Here is a 15,140-nt window from a genome sequence, read left to right as displayed (position 1 = left end):
TTGGCTCTACACTCTCTATAGTCATGCCTAAAATGTTTCCTGAGCCTTCTTCTGATATGAAAGGGCAAATCCAGAAAGATATCCATGTATTATTCTTCATATATGTAAAGACTTTGTTTGTACAAATATCCATAGGCTTGACCATATCAATAAGCAGTAGCAGATTTCAGGCCTAAGCCAGGAGCTTGCAAACCATTCTTGAAGCGCATCTGCACCACATATATATATATATATATATATATATATATATATTTTATTATCTCTCTCATTTAATACAGGTGAATCAAATAATTGATTGATAAGTAACGTACTCGACGATCTGACTTGGGTGTGCTCAATAAGGAAAAGAAGAAAAATGTGCTGCGTAGGCTTCTGAAAAAGTTGGAAAACCCTAGCTTTAAGCAAATGTCAGTCTGGTAAAGACGTCTGTGCAAAGGGACGCCATTCTTGACTCTGGTGGGACCCAAAAAACGACAACCTTTTTAAAACCTTCATTTGCAACAGAGAAGTCCAGATTGTCTTTCCTGCCAAGATTTTCACATCAGAGAAGGTTGAATGACTAATCTTAAAAGCCACAGATTTGGCACTGCTGGGATTCGAACCCAGGATCTCCTGTTTACTAGACAGGCGCTTTGACCAACTAAGCCACAGCGCCAGTTACTGTCACTTGTTTGCTGCTTTTGTATACAAAGTCTAAAAGAGGTAGCACGTCAGGAGAATAGCTGATTACATCATGAATAGGTCCCTTTGAAGTTACAGGATTATTTCCAAAACCTGAAAGGTGTGCAGGCTTCTGTTGAGGGACAAGGGAATATCTCAAGCCATTTATTTCTGGATCGAAACTCTCAGTACTCGTGTCTCAAATGTTTCGGGAACCTCCAGTTACGGTAAATCTAAATGCTGTTTCAGCTTGGAGAAATGGAAAGCGTGTTTTTTTTTCTTCTTTTTTTTCTAGGTAGGTGGCCAACAATAGATTGTTGCAGATTTTGGCCTAGGCCAGTGGATTTCAACCTATTCTTATTTAAATAGGTGACTTAAGTTAATTAGTAGAGTACTCTGTGATCTGAGTTGGGTGTGTCCAATAAGGGAAATAAGCAGAGCGTGAAGGGTATGCTTCTGAAGTAGTTTGTGGATTCAAGTTTTAGGCATATGCTTGTCCAACACAAAGACATCTGAGCAAAAGAGGGTATGCACGACTCTGGTGGGAGTCGAACCCACAACCTTTGTATATCTCCATTCACAATCTAGAAGTCCAATGCGCAATCCATTTTGCCACAGAGCCACAAAAAGACAAGCTTTAAGATGCTATTACATGCACATCACTTCTTAGATTTCCACATTTTGTGCAGATGCACACTGTTCAGCATACAAAGATTTACATATGTAAAAAATTAAGTGAGCAGTGCCCACATCCTGTGCTATAGGCACTGCTGGGATTCGAATCCAGGATCTCCTGTTTACTAGACAGGCGCTTTGACCAACTAAGACACAGCGCCAGTTACTGTCACTGGTTCGATGCTTTTGTATACAAAGTCTAAAAGAGGTAGCATGTCAGGAGAATAGCTGATTACATCATGAATAGGTCCCTTTGAAGTTACAGGATTATTTCCATAACCTGAAAGGTGTGCAGGCTTCTGTTGAGGGACAAGGGAATATCTCAAGCCATTTATTTCTGGATCGAAACTCTCAGTACTCGTGTCTCAAATGTTTCGGGAACCTCCAGTTGCGATACATCTAAATGCTGTTTCAGCTTGGAGATATGGAAAGCGTGTTTTTTTTTCTTCTTCTTTTTCTAGGTAGGTGGCCAACAATATGTTGTTGCAGATTTTGGCCTAGGCCAGTGGATTTCAACCTATTCTTATTTAAATTGGTGACTTAAGTTAATTAGTAGAGTACTCTGTGATCTGAGTTGGGTGTGTCCAATAAGGGAAATAAGCAGAACGTGAAGGGTATGCTTCTGAAGTAGTTTGTGGATTCAAGTTTTAAGCATATGCTTGTCCAACACAAAGACATCTGAGCAAAAGAGGGTATGCACGACTCTGGTGGGAGTCGAACCCACAACCTTTGAATATCTCCATTCACAATCTAGAAGTCCAATGCGCTATCCATTGCGCCACAGAGCCACAAAAGACAAGCTTTAAGACGCTATTGCATGCACATCACTTCTTAGATTTCCACATTTTGTGCAGATGCACACTGTTCAGCATGCAAAGATTTACATATGTAAAAGATTAAGTGAGCGGTGCCCACATCCTGTGGCATAGGCACTGCTGGGATTCAAACCCAGGATCTCCTGTTTACAAGACAGGCGCTTTGACCTACTAAGCCACAGCGCCACTTGCTGAACCTTCTACAATGTGGGCATAAAAAGTCTAAAAGAGGTAGCAGTTCAGGAAAATAGCTGATTACATCATGAAAGAGGTTAGGGGATTATTTCCAAAACCCGAGGGGCATTCAGGGCTCTGTTGAAGAAAGAGGGAATATCTGAAACTCTCAATACTTGTGTCTGAAATGTTTTTGGAACCTCCAGTTACAATACATCTAAATTCTGTCTCAGCTGGGAGAAATGGAAAGCAATCTCTGCTATGCTTTCAGCTGATCTCAAAGACAAAATCCAGAAAGATTTTCATGAATTATATATTCATATTTGTAAAGACTGTTTTGAATACATCAAGACGCTGGATCTCAATAATAGGAAGTAGCAGATTCTGGCCTAAGCCAGTGGTTTTCAAACCATTCTCGAAACCTCCCAGACGCTATACATTTTCGTTATTTTCCTTATTTCAAAAGGGTTAATTAAGCTACTTAGTAGAGTACTCTATGATCTGACGTGGGTGTGTCCAATAAGGGAGATGAGCAGAATGTGAAGGGTAGGCTTCTGAAGTAGTTTGTGGACCCCAGTTTTAAACATATGTCTGACTCACAGAGACATCAGAGCAAAAGAGGCCACTGACTATTCTGGTGGGACTCACAACCAGGGAATTTCTCCATTCGCATCCTAGAAGTCCAAAGTTCTATCCATTGTACCATAAAATGACACACTTCAGGGAAGTATTGCATGCGCAGCACTTCTTAGTTTTTCCAGTTTTGTGCAGGTAAACACAGTTCGTCATGCAAAGACTTTCATATGTGAAAAGGTTAAGCACTCCCATATCCTGTGCCAAAGGCACTGCTGGGATTTGAACCCAGGATCTCCTGTTTACTAGACAGGCGCTTTGACCAGCTAAGCCACAGCGCCAGATACAATGAAATTGGTTGGTAAAACAAGTCTAAAAGAGGTACCACATCAGGAAAACAGCTGATCACGTCATGAAAGAGGTCCCTTAGAGGTAAGAGGATTGTTTCCAAAACACGAGGGCCTTTCACGCCTCAAGGGAATGTCTGAACTCATTTAATTTTGGCTCTACACTCTCGATAGTCATGCCTACAATGTTTCCTGAGCCTTCTTCTGATATGAAAGGGCAAAATCCAGAAAGATATCCATGTATTATTCTTCATATATGTAAGGACTTTGTTTGTACAAATATCCATAGGCTTGACCATATCAATAGGTAGTAGCAGATTTCAGGCCTAAGCCAGGAGCTTGCAAACCATTCTTGAAGCGCATCTGCACCACATATATATATTTTTTTATTATCTCTCTCATTTAATACATGTGAATCAAATAATTGATTAATAAGTAACGTACTCGACGATCTGACATGGGTGTGCTCAATAAGGAAAAGAAGAAAAATGCGTAGGCTTCTGAAAAAGTTGGAAAACCCCAGCTTTAAGCAAATGTCAGTCTGGTAAAGACGTCTGTGCAAAGGGACACCATTCGTGACTCTGGTGGGACCCAAAAAACGACAACCTTTTTAAAACTTTCATTTGCAACCGAGAAGTCCAGATTGTCTTTCCTGCCAAGACTTTCACATCAGAGAAGGTTGAATGACTAATCTTAAAAGCCACAGATTAGGCACTGCTGGGATTCGAACCCAGGATCTCCTGTTTACTAGACAGGCGCTTTGACCAACTAAGCCACAGCGCCAGTTACTGAAACTTGTTTGATGCTTTTGTATACAAAGTCTAAAAGAGGTAGCACGTCAGGAGTATAGCTGATTACATCATTAATAGGTCCCTTTGAAGTTACAGGATTATTTCCAAAACCTGAAAGGTGTGCAGGCTTCTGTTGAGGGACAAGGGAATATCTCAAGCCATTTATTTCTGGATCGAAACTCTCAGTACTCGTGTCTCAAATGTTTCGGGAACCTTCAGTTTCGGTACATCTAAATGCTGTTTCAGCTTGGAGAAATGGAAAGCGTGTTTTTTTTTTCTTCTTTTTTTTCTAGGTAGGTGGCCAACAATAGGTTGTTGCAGATTTTGGCCTAGGCCAGTGGATTTCAACCTATTCTTATTTAAATAGGTGACTTAAGTCAATTAGTAGAGTACTCTGTGATCTGAGTTGGGTGTGTCCAATAAGGGACTTTAAGACGCTATTGCATGCACATCACTTCTTAGATTTCCACATTTTGTGCATATGCACACTGTTCAGCATGCAAAGATTTACATATGTAAAAGATTAAGTGAGCAGTGCCAACATCCTGTGGCATAGGCACTGCTGCGATTCGAACCCAGGATCTCCTGTTTACAAGACAGGCGCTTTGACCAACTAAGCCATAGTGCCACTTGCTGAACCTTCTACAATGTGTTGGCATAAAAAGTCTAAAAGAGGTAGCAGGTCAGGAAAATAGCTGATTAGATCATGAAAGAGGTTAGGGGATTATTTCCAAAACCCGAGGGGCATTCAGGGCTCTGTTGAAGAAAGAGGGAATATCTGAAACTCTCAATAGAAGAAGAAGAAGAAGAAAGCTGTTTCAGCTTGGAGAAATGGAAAGCGTGTTTTTTTTTCTTCTTTTTTTCTAGGTAGGTGGCCAACAATAGGTTGTTGCAGATTTTGGCCAGGCAAGTGGATTTCAACCTATTCTTATTTAAATAGGTGACTTAAGTTAATTAGTAGAGTACTCTGTGATCTGAGTTGGGTGTGTCCAATAAGGGAAATAAGCAGAACGTGAAGGGTATGCTTCTGAAGGAGTTTGTGGATTCAAGTTTTAGGCATATGCTTGTCCAACACAAAGACATCTGAGCAAAAGAGGGTACGCACGACTCTGGTGGGACTCGAACCCACAACCTTTGAATATCTCCATTCACAATCTAGAAGTCCAATGCGCTATCCATTGCGCCAAGGACTGCGTGCATTTGTCTATCAAAGCTAGCAGAAGTTGCCTGAAATTGACCCAAAGATCGCAGATTCGAATCCCGCACGTCCAAACTTTTTATGACTAATGTTAATTATTAGGATAAACGTTATTTAAGTACACATTTAAGTCCAGATAATTCTGTCATGTGTAGAAATTAACATATGTATATAATAATACAGTAAACAATAATAATTATAATTATAAGAGGAAGAAGATGAAGAAGAAAAACACAAAAACGTCCTAACCCATTATATTTTTTTATTATAATGACAACAATTATTAAAACTGGTAATATTAATAATAATAGTAGTAATAATAATCTGGTACATAAATAACTTAAGGCATAACTAAACATAAACAAACTAAAATAAATGCTTCTAATCTATTATTATTATTATTTAAAATATATATTATTATAATAATAATAGTAATAATGATATTAATGATAATCAGGTACATAAATAACTTAAATGCTTCTCTTCTAGTATTATTATTATTAATAATAATAGTAATAATGATATTAATGATAATCAGGTACATAAATAACTTAAGGCATAAGTTAACGTAATAAAATAACTAAAATAAACTCTTCTCATCCAGGCAACCACCTGTTGCCCAGAAATTAAAATGTGTATATAATTTTAGTGTAGTTGTTGTAGTAAATAATACAGTAAACAACAATAATAATAATGAAAAGAGGAAGTAGATGAATAAGAAAAAACACAGAAACATCCAAACCCATTACATTTTTTTTAATATAATCACATTCCGGTACATAAATAACTTAAGGCATAGCTAAACATAAATAAACAAAAAAAAATGCTTCTCATCTATTATTATTATTATTAAAAATATATATTATTATTAATAATAATAGTAATAATGATATTAATGATAATCAGGTACATAAATAACTTAAGGCATAAGTTAACGTAACAAAATAACTAAAATAAACTGTTCTCATCCAGGCAACCACCTGTTGCCCTGACGACAGCTACTAACAGGACCATTAAAACAATGGACCACCAATCTCTGGATACTGTAGTTTCTTTCCCTGGGCCAAGTATTTTACTTAACTCCAATAAGAATCAAATTACCTGATACAGTATACCTGTCTTTCACTCCTATTCTAAAAACTGTAAACAAATGTAATCAAATAAAGTGTAAGAAAAGTAAAATGAATAAAACACAAATAAAGGTACAAACACAACACCCATTATCCCCATCCTACTCACAGATGCATGCGCGCAACACACACCCACACCCACACCCACACCCACACCCACACCCACACACACACACACACACACACACACACACACACACACACACACACACACACACACACACACACACACACACACACACACACACACAAACACACACCAACCATGTTTAAAAATGATTCAAAAGGCATCACACACATAGTTGTTATACATTTTAAAGACAGCTGTCATTGTTGGAGAATTGCTCTATAATCAAACATTAATCAAATAAATAAATAAAAATAAAATGCTGAAAGAGCAATTTTAAGAAATTGGAGGGTTGTCATTTCCTGGCTTTTTTTTCCTATAACCTCGTTCCATCAGCACAGCCCTCCATTCATCATATGATTTAGTCTCAGACTCTTCGCAGTACCAGTTGCATAAGTACTGAAGATGTGTTGGTGGCTTTCTCTCCTTATTGCACTTTCTGCAAAGAATGACGTCTGTCTTCCTAACATACTTTCTTGTCACTGTTCCAGCGCTCTCCCTCTTCTGTTTTCTCTTTCTATATTGCTGAGTGGAGTAAGGAACCGCTTGACTGATCATCACAGACAATGATGAAATGGAGCTGGTGACAGGAGATGTCACTGGTGATGGAGGAACCACAGACAATGATGAAGTGGAGCTGGTGACAGGAGATGTCACTGGTGATGGAGGAACCACAGACAATGATGAAATGGAGCTGGTGACAGGAGGGGTTGGAGATGATGCTGCAGACACTGATGCTTGTGAAGAGGCAACAGGTGTCCGTTCTGTGTCAAAGGTGGGGACAGTGATGTCCTGAAACTCCTCAAGTTCAGCATAACTTTCATCCACTTCTATACCAACCTCAGTGGTCTCGGACTCTTCAATGGCCAACTTGTAGTCCTGCAGAACTTTACCAGTTTGCTGGTAAAGGTATTCCACTCCAATAAGCTCACCTTTAAAATATTAAAACATTGAAAATTAGATAATATACCAGGATATTATATTATATTCAGAGGTTAAATGGTATGTGTACACTTAAAAAAAATGTGACCAAAAACAACAAATAGTTATCTACCAGTGTACTTTCTTGGCCCAACATAAGGGATGATTTTCTTGCCCATAACCTCCTCTGCAAGAGTATTGACAGCATGCAAAGATTTACATATGTAAAAGATTAAGTGAGCGGTGCCCACATCCTGTGGCATAGGCACTGCTGGGATTCGAATCCAGGATCTCCTGTTTACTAGACAGGCGCTTTGACCAACTAAGCCACAGCGCCAGTTGCTGTCACTGGTTCGATGCTTTTGTATACGAAGTCTAAAAGAGGTGGCATGTCAGGAGAATAGCTGATTACATCATGAATAGGTCCCTTTGAAGTTACAGGATTATTTCCAAAACCTGAAAGGTGTGCAGGCTTCTGTTGAGGGACAAGGGAATATCTCAAGCCATTTATTTCTGGATCAAAACTCTCAGTACTCGTGTCTCAAATGTTTCGGGAACCTCCAGTTACGATACATCTAAATGCTGTTTCAGCTTGGAGAAATGGAATAGGTGTTTTTTTTTTCTTCTTTTTTTTCTAGGTAGGTGGCCAACAATAGGTTTTTGCAGATTTTGGCCTAGGCCAGTGGATTTCAACCTATTCTTATTTAAATAGGTGACTTAAGTTAATTAGTAGAGTACTCTGTGATCTGAGTTTGGTGTGTCCAATAAGGGAAATAAGCAGAACGTGAAGGGTATGCTTCTGAAGTAGTTTGTGGATTCAAGTTTTAAGCATATGCTTGTCCAACACAAAGACATCTGAGCAAAAGAGGGTATGCATTCTCGAAACCTCCCAGACGCTATACATTTTCGTTATCTTCCTTATTTCAAAAGGGTTAATTGAGCTACTTAGTAGAGTACTCTATGATCTGACGTGGGTGTGTCCAATAAGGGAGATGAGCAGAATGTGAAGGGTAGGCTTCTGAAGGAGTTTATGGACCCCAGTTTTAAACATATGTCTGACTCACAGAGACATCAGAGCAAAAGAGGCCACTGACTATTCTGGTGGGACTCAAAACCACAACCAGGGAATTTCTCCATTCGCATCCTAGAAGTCCAAAGTTCTATCCATTGTACCATAAAATGTCACACTTCAGGGAAGTATTGCATGCGCAGCACTTCTTAGTTTTTCCAGTTTTGTGCAGGTAAACACAGTTCGTCATGCAAAGACTTTCATATGTGAAAAGGTTAAGCACTCCCATATCCTGTGCCAAAGGCACTGCTGGGATTTGAACCCAGGATCTCCTGTTTACGAGACAGGCGCTTTGACCAGCTAAGCCACAGCACCAGTTACAAAATTGTTGTGAAAGTTGTCGGTAAAACAAATCTAAAAGAGGAAGCACATCAGGAAAACAGATGATCACGTCATGAAAGAGGTCCCTTAGAGGTAAGAGGATTGTTTCCAAAACACGAGGGCCTTTCACGCCTCAAGGGAATGTCTGAACTCATTTAATTTTGGCTCTACACTCTCGATAATCATGCCTTAAATGTTTCCTGAGCCGCCTTCTGATATGAAAGGGCAAAATCCAGAAAGATATCCATGTATTATTCTTCATATATGTAAAGACTTTGTTTGTACAAATATCCATAGGCTTGACCTTATCAACAGGTGGTAGCAGATTTCAGGCCTAAGCCAGGGGCTTGGAAACCATTCTTGAAGCGCATATGCACCTGTCACGGCTGTATACTTTGTATTGTGGTTTTTGCCGTGTCTGGGTGTGTTTTGCTCCTCCTACAGCTGCGCTGCGGAGCTGAGGGGGTAATCAGGTGGATTGGGTGCACCGGTGCACAGGTGTGCCTGTCAATAAAAGCTTCCTGTTTGGCGTCCTCAGAGAGCGTTCCATTCTGTCACATCGATCCCTGGCCAGGACCGAGATGTTGATCGCCGTTACGGCGTATTGCGAAAGCTTGAGAGAACTTGAGAGACAGTTTTTGTCACGAAGAATGTGTAAATAAAGAGAGTATTGTAACCGCCGTAAACGTTTCTTCCTCCTTCATTGTTGCTCCCAGGTAAGGGAGTAACAATTGGGGGCTCGTCGAACTAAATTTGTGTTTGGATTCGTGCGAATCATAAAAAATGAAAAAAAAAAAACGTTGTCTTTGAAGGAGGGTAAAAGGTAGGATAATTTTGAATTGATGTTTGAATATTTGTATATTATCCGACTATTTGTGAATTGAAAAATTGGAACGCTCCATTAATTAGTTAGGTTCTAGAACATAATTTGTTGGGGGTATTTGAAGAACAAACCTTCCGGGTAGGTTTAGTGCGTGTCTTTGGGCACGTAGTTTTTTTATTTTAGTTTGTTATTTTTGGTTGGCTCGGGGCTTAGAGCAGTTGTCTCGGGAGCACATCCGAGGTTTGGGGGGCGACTCGGCAATTGGTCGTCTTCCCAAACTTGCGGGATTTAGTGCGTAAATACCCGGTCTTGGGCCAACTGAAGACTAGGGTTGATTTAGTTTAATGGGATGGTTTAGTTTCTTTAAATAAACCCTGATTTGTCAAGTAAAAAAAAAAAAAAAAAAAACTTTGAGATTTATTGAGCGTTTGTTTTGTAAGCGTGATTATTGGTAATTATGGCTACTGATGTGATTGAAACATTTTCTCAGACTCCGTCTGAGGAATTGTTAGAGGAAATGACCAAAGAGCAATTGATAGAGCTAGCTGCGCATTATAAAATCGAGCTAACATATAATCAAAAAAGGTCAAAAGACGGAATTAAGTTAATCGTTGAGACTGCGCTGTGTGACCTTGGAATCTTGAGGAAAAGATCGAAATGGCCTGATTCAACTGCGTTGCCTGCCGTAGGTATGCCTCTTCCAACTGCTCTTCCGTTGCCTGCTTTAAACACACTTTCATTTGAGCAACAGAAAGAGTTGTTGATGATACAACATGATACTGAGTGTGAGAAGCGTCGCTTGGAGTGTGACAAGGTACGTTTGGAGTTAGAGTTGGAGGAGAGCCGGCAACAGGTAGAGCAGCAGCGTTTACAGATTGAAAGGCGTCGATTAGAGTTACACGAAGAAGGTAAGCCAGTGGGAGGTTTTGATACGGAGTCGACGAAACTGAGTGTCGCTCATAATTTACGATCAGTACCACCGTTTAATGAGGCTGAGTTGGAGATTTTTTTTCTCCTATTTGAGCGAGTCGCAGTAGCATATAAATTGAGTGATGTTGAACGCGCTATGTTACTTCAATGCGTTTTAACAGGTAAAGCCCAACAAGCCTATTCCACGCTGTCTGATGCTGACAACCAGAATTATGAAGCCATTAAAGCGGCGGTGTTAAAAATTAATGAGCAACGAAAGGTGAATGAAACAAATGTTGAGTTCGTAAGAGAGTTGACTGTGCAGTTTGATCGGTGGTGTACAGCGGCAGATAGTACAGCAGTTGATAAGCTGAAAGAGTTGATTTTATTTGAACAATACAGAAATACACTTCCCGAGATGATAGCCACTTATGTTGCGGAGCGTCAGGTTAAAACCGCGTCAGAAGCTGCACTGCTGGTTGATGACTGGGAACTTATTCATAAGCCCCGTGTTAATGAATTCAATCAACATCAGGTTCATACACGGGAAATTTTTCCATTGTCCCTGTGGGTACAGCCAGGCGCTTTTTAAGAAAAAAAATTCAAGTGACGTTGATAGCTGTAACTACTGTCTGGGTAAAGGACATTGGAAGTCAAATTGTCCAGTGCTTAAGTCAAAATTTGTCAGACACGCCCATTCCGCGAAGCCTGCTGTCCTAGCTACTTCAGTTTCTGTATTAAATCAGGCCGGTACTTTGGAAGGAATACCAGTGGTAGCACCCAAGAGTGTAGAGAATCACCAGCAGTTATTTGAACCATTTATTTCTAATGGCTTTGTGTCGCTTCCAGATGGTGTTGAGAAAGTAGCAGTAAAAATTCTCCGGGACACGGGGTCATCTGAGTCGTTTATTTTGGAGTCGGTGTTGCCCTTTTCAACTTAGTCGCACACTGGTAGCTCGCTTTTGATTCGTGGCATTGGGCTTAATACATTATCCGTACCCCTGCATAAAGTTGATTTAACCTGTGATTTAGTGCATGGGGTAGTGGCTCTAGGTATACGCCCTATTCTACCTGTTGATGGCGTTTCACTGATTCTCGGAAATAACTTAGCCGGCGGACGCGTTTGGGTTAATCAATCGCCCTCTCTGGTTGTGACTGAGGCACCGTCCTGTACTGGTGGTCCGGATATCAGTGCGCGACAGTATCCGGAAGTGTTCGTCGTGTGTGCAGTGACTCGTTCTTGTGCACAACCAAGGGTTGAAGGTAAAATCAGTGACGCTGAAGCCTGTTTCGTTTTGAGTGATTATCCTATTGTGGTTTCTCGGGAAGAGTTGTCTACAGAACAGCAGAATGATGAGACATTAAAATCTCAATTTGAACAGGTTGTTGACAGTACTGAAATTCGTGACAGAGGGCAAGGCTATTTTATTGAACAGAATGTTCTACTGAGGAAGTGGTCCCCGCATGCTATTGATGGTATGGGAGATTCTGTCATTCAAGTCGTGATACCAGTAAAGTTTCGTTCGTTAGTGTTGAAAATGGCTCACGATCAGCTCGCCGGTCATGCGGGTGTTCAGAAAACTTATGACAGAATTCTGCGTTACTTTTACTGGCCTCGTGTTAAAAAGGACGTTGCCAGTTTTATTAAGACCTGTCATACGTGCCAACTTACCGGCAAACCGAACCAGTCGTTAAAACCGGCTCCTCTGCGTCCAATTCCGGTTGTATGTCAACCGTTTGAACACATTATTGTTGATTGCGTCAGTCCTCTTCCTCGTTCGAAAGCTGGAAGTGAGTACCTGTTGACCGTGATGTGTCAAGTTACGCGTTATCCAGCTGCGTACCCATTGTGCTCGATAAATACAAAAGCTATTGTGAAGGCGCTCACTCAGTTCGTGTCTATTTTTGGGTTGCCGAAAATTATTCAATCGGACCAAGGAAGTAATTTTACTTCGAAAATGTTTGCGGAGGTGTTGTTCGAGCTGGATATTAAACACAATTTGTCAACAGCGTATCACGCCCAGAGTCAAGGGGCACTCGAACGTTTTCATTCCACGTTAAAATCACTATTGAGAGCCTACTGTCTGGAAATGCAGCGGGACTGGGAAGAGGGTCTTCCGTGGTTGATGTTAGCAGCCAGGGAAGTCACCCAGCAGAGCATTGGATTTAGCCCTAACGAGCTGGTTTTTGCACATAAAGTACGTGGACTATTAGCTGTTTTACGTGATCAATGGATTGAGTCAGAACCACCGATACGTTTTTCGGAGAACATGCTGGGTTTTCGTCGTCGGCTTTCATTGGCTGGGGAGTTAGCTGGGAAAAGTTTGAGTAGAACTCAGGGGAAAATGAAAAAGTTGTTTGACCGTTACACTGAACATCGAAAGTTTAGTGTAGGAGATCAAGTCATCGCGCTTCTGCCTGTAATAGTTTCCCCGTTTCAGGCCAAATATACTGGGCCGTATGAGATAATACATTGCGGGGCCATGGATAATTACACGATTCTTACACCAGACCGAAGAAAGAAATCCCAAGTCTGTCATGTAAGTCTCCTTAAGCCTTATTATCAGCGAAACCGACCAGTCTCAGTGCCAGTGGCGCCTGTGTTGCTAGTGGACAGCTCCCCTCAGTCAGGCATACCACAGGACATGATGAGTATGTCTGTGGACGAATTAGAGTCTCCTGATGACGGCGTGTTACTGGGTCGTCTAAAGAATTCTGAAACGTTGAAAAATCTGTCTTCTAATCTTAAACATTTAGACGAGACGCAAAGTCATGAATTGATTCGTTTGCTTTCTGAGTTTCCGGAGCTGTTTTCGGATGTTCCAACCCAAACTACACAGTTAGAGCATGATATAGAGGTGGGCGAGGCTGCTCCTGTCCGTCAGCGTTTTTACAGGGTTCCGCTGAATAAACGAGAGGTTTTGGAAAAGGAAGTCCAGTATTTGCTGGATAATGGATTAGCCAAGCTTTCATTTTCCAGCTGGTCTTCGCCGTGTTTGTTGGTAAAAAAATCTGATGGTACTTTCCGTCTTTGCACAGATTACAGGAAACTGAATTCTGTTACAAGACCAGACTCCTTTCCTGTGCCGAGAATGGAGGACTGTGTCGATCAGGTCGGTGCCGCGAAATTTGTGACAAAATTAGATTTACTTAAAGGCTATTGGCAGATTCCGCTGACAGAACGCGCTCGCGATATTTCCTCGTTTATAACACCTAACAGATTATTTTCTTACCGGGTTATGAGCTTCGGTCTTCGAAACGCACCGGCGACGTTTCAAAGAATGATGAATAGAGTAATAGCGGGACTGAAAGGCGTGACTGTTTATTTGGATGATACGATCGTGGTAAGTGATACATGGTCAGAACATCTTAAACGGTTACGGTTACTTTTAGTCTGTCTTTCTCAAGCAAATCTTACACTGAATCTTGCTAAGTGCGAATTTGCAGGAGCGACCGTTACGTATCTCGGTAAGATAGTGGGGCAAGAACAGGTGCGTCCAGTGAGGGAGAAGGTGAGAGCAATAGATGAATATCCTGTTCCGAACACTAAAAAGGAGTTAATGAGCTTTCTAGGTCTGGTGGGATTCTACCGCTGTTTTTGTAGGAATTTTTCTACGGTTGTTGCTCCTTTAACGAACCTATTGAAAGACAAAGCTTTGTTTGTTTGGTCTGAGTCTTGTCAGAATGCCTTTGAGGCAGTAAAATCGTTGTTAACTACGACACCTGTCCTAATGGCACCTCAGCTGGAGAGAACTTTTAAAATTCAGGTTGATGCCAGTAAAGAGGGAGCAGGGGCGGTGTTGATTCAAGAGGATGATGCGGGTATTGAGCGGCCGGTATGTTTTTTCTCGCGGAAGTTCAATAGTCATCAAAGGAACTACTCCACAATTGAAAAGGAGGCCCTTGCGTTAATTTTAGCACTCCAACATTTCGAAGTGTATGTAGGTGGGAACAGTGCAGCGGTAATAGTTTATAGTGATCATAATCCGCTTACATTTTTACATTCTCTTAAAAATCCAAATCAACGGTTGATGAGTTGGTGCCTTTTCCTTCAGCCCTTTCATTTAGATGTTAGGCATTTGAAGGGCTCAGAAAATATAGTGGCCGATGCACTGTCTAGGGCACCCTTGTAGAACATTTCTTAGGTTGTGCCTTGGATGAAGAGTTAACAGGATTGTTTTTCTATTTATTACTTTATTCACGGGGGTGGGGGGGTGGGGGGAGGAATGTTGTTGTTATTGGGTATGTATAGGCCTATACTTAAATTATATTTGTTAATGCGGTTATGAATGATTATTGTTGGCGGAAACTTATTAGTTTCCTTTTTTTTAAGGGGGGAAGTGTCACGGCTGTATACTTTGTATTGTGGTTTTGCCGTGTCTGGGTGTGTTTTGCTCCTCCTACAGGTGCGCTGCGGAGCTGAGGGGGTAATCAGGTGGATTGGGTGCACCGGTGCACAGGTGTGCCTGTCAATAAAAGCTTCCTGTTTGGCGTCCTCAGAGAGCGTTCCATTCTGTCACATCGATCCCTGGCCAGGACCGAGATGTTGATCGGCGTTGCGGCGTATTGCGAAACCTTGAGAGAACTTGAGAGACAGTTTTTGTCAC

At 41.0% G+C, this 15,140-nt stretch overlaps 9 non-coding genes across 9 annotated transcripts; all 9 read right to left on the bottom strand.

Annotated features, from left to right (window-relative positions):
* Positions 1 to 581: 581 nt before the first annotated feature.
* Positions 582 to 655, bottom strand: trnat-agu (transfer RNA threonine (anticodon AGU)). The gene has a single exon. It is a non-coding gene; the product is annotated as a tRNA-Thr (tRNA).
* Positions 656 to 1,422: 767 nt separating this feature from the next.
* On the bottom strand, positions 1,423 to 1,496 carry trnat-agu (transfer RNA threonine (anticodon AGU)). The gene has a single exon. It is a non-coding gene; the product is annotated as a tRNA-Thr (tRNA).
* A 538-nt stretch (positions 1,497 to 2,034) lies between these two features.
* trnar-ucu (transfer RNA arginine (anticodon UCU)) lies at positions 2,035 to 2,123 on the bottom strand. The gene is given in 2 exon segments: positions 2,035 to 2,070; positions 2,087 to 2,123. It is a non-coding gene; the product is annotated as a tRNA-Arg (tRNA).
* Positions 2,124 to 2,262: 139 nt separating this feature from the next.
* Positions 2,263 to 2,336, bottom strand: trnat-ugu (transfer RNA threonine (anticodon UGU)). The gene has a single exon. It is a non-coding gene; the product is annotated as a tRNA-Thr (tRNA).
* An 828-nt stretch (positions 2,337 to 3,164) lies between these two features.
* On the bottom strand, positions 3,165 to 3,238 carry trnat-agu (transfer RNA threonine (anticodon AGU)). Its single transcript has one exon. It is a non-coding gene; the product is annotated as a tRNA-Thr (tRNA).
* A 715-nt stretch (positions 3,239 to 3,953) lies between these two features.
* Positions 3,954 to 4,027, bottom strand: trnat-agu (transfer RNA threonine (anticodon AGU)). The gene has a single exon. It is a non-coding gene; the product is annotated as a tRNA-Thr (tRNA).
* A 562-nt stretch (positions 4,028 to 4,589) lies between these two features.
* trnat-ugu (transfer RNA threonine (anticodon UGU)) lies at positions 4,590 to 4,663 on the bottom strand. Its single transcript has one exon. It is a non-coding gene; the product is annotated as a tRNA-Thr (tRNA).
* Positions 4,664 to 7,674: 3,011 nt separating this feature from the next.
* On the bottom strand, positions 7,675 to 7,748 carry trnat-agu (transfer RNA threonine (anticodon AGU)). Its single transcript has one exon. It is a non-coding gene; the product is annotated as a tRNA-Thr (tRNA).
* A 973-nt stretch (positions 7,749 to 8,721) lies between these two features.
* On the bottom strand, positions 8,722 to 8,795 carry trnat-cgu (transfer RNA threonine (anticodon CGU)). Its single transcript has one exon. It is a non-coding gene; the product is annotated as a tRNA-Thr (tRNA).
* Between the last annotated feature and the right edge of the window lie 6,345 nt (positions 8,796 to 15,140).

Source organism: Siphateles boraxobius, unplaced genomic scaffold (assembly GCF_051911475.1).
Source record: "Siphateles boraxobius isolate OS27281-9 unplaced genomic scaffold, OSU_SipBor_1 39, whole genome shotgun sequence".
Taxonomy (NCBI): Eukaryota; Metazoa; Chordata; class Actinopteri; order Cypriniformes; family Leuciscidae; genus Siphateles; species Siphateles boraxobius.
Note: the sequence above shows the minus strand (reverse complement) of the source record. Positions and strands in the feature narration are given on the sequence as shown.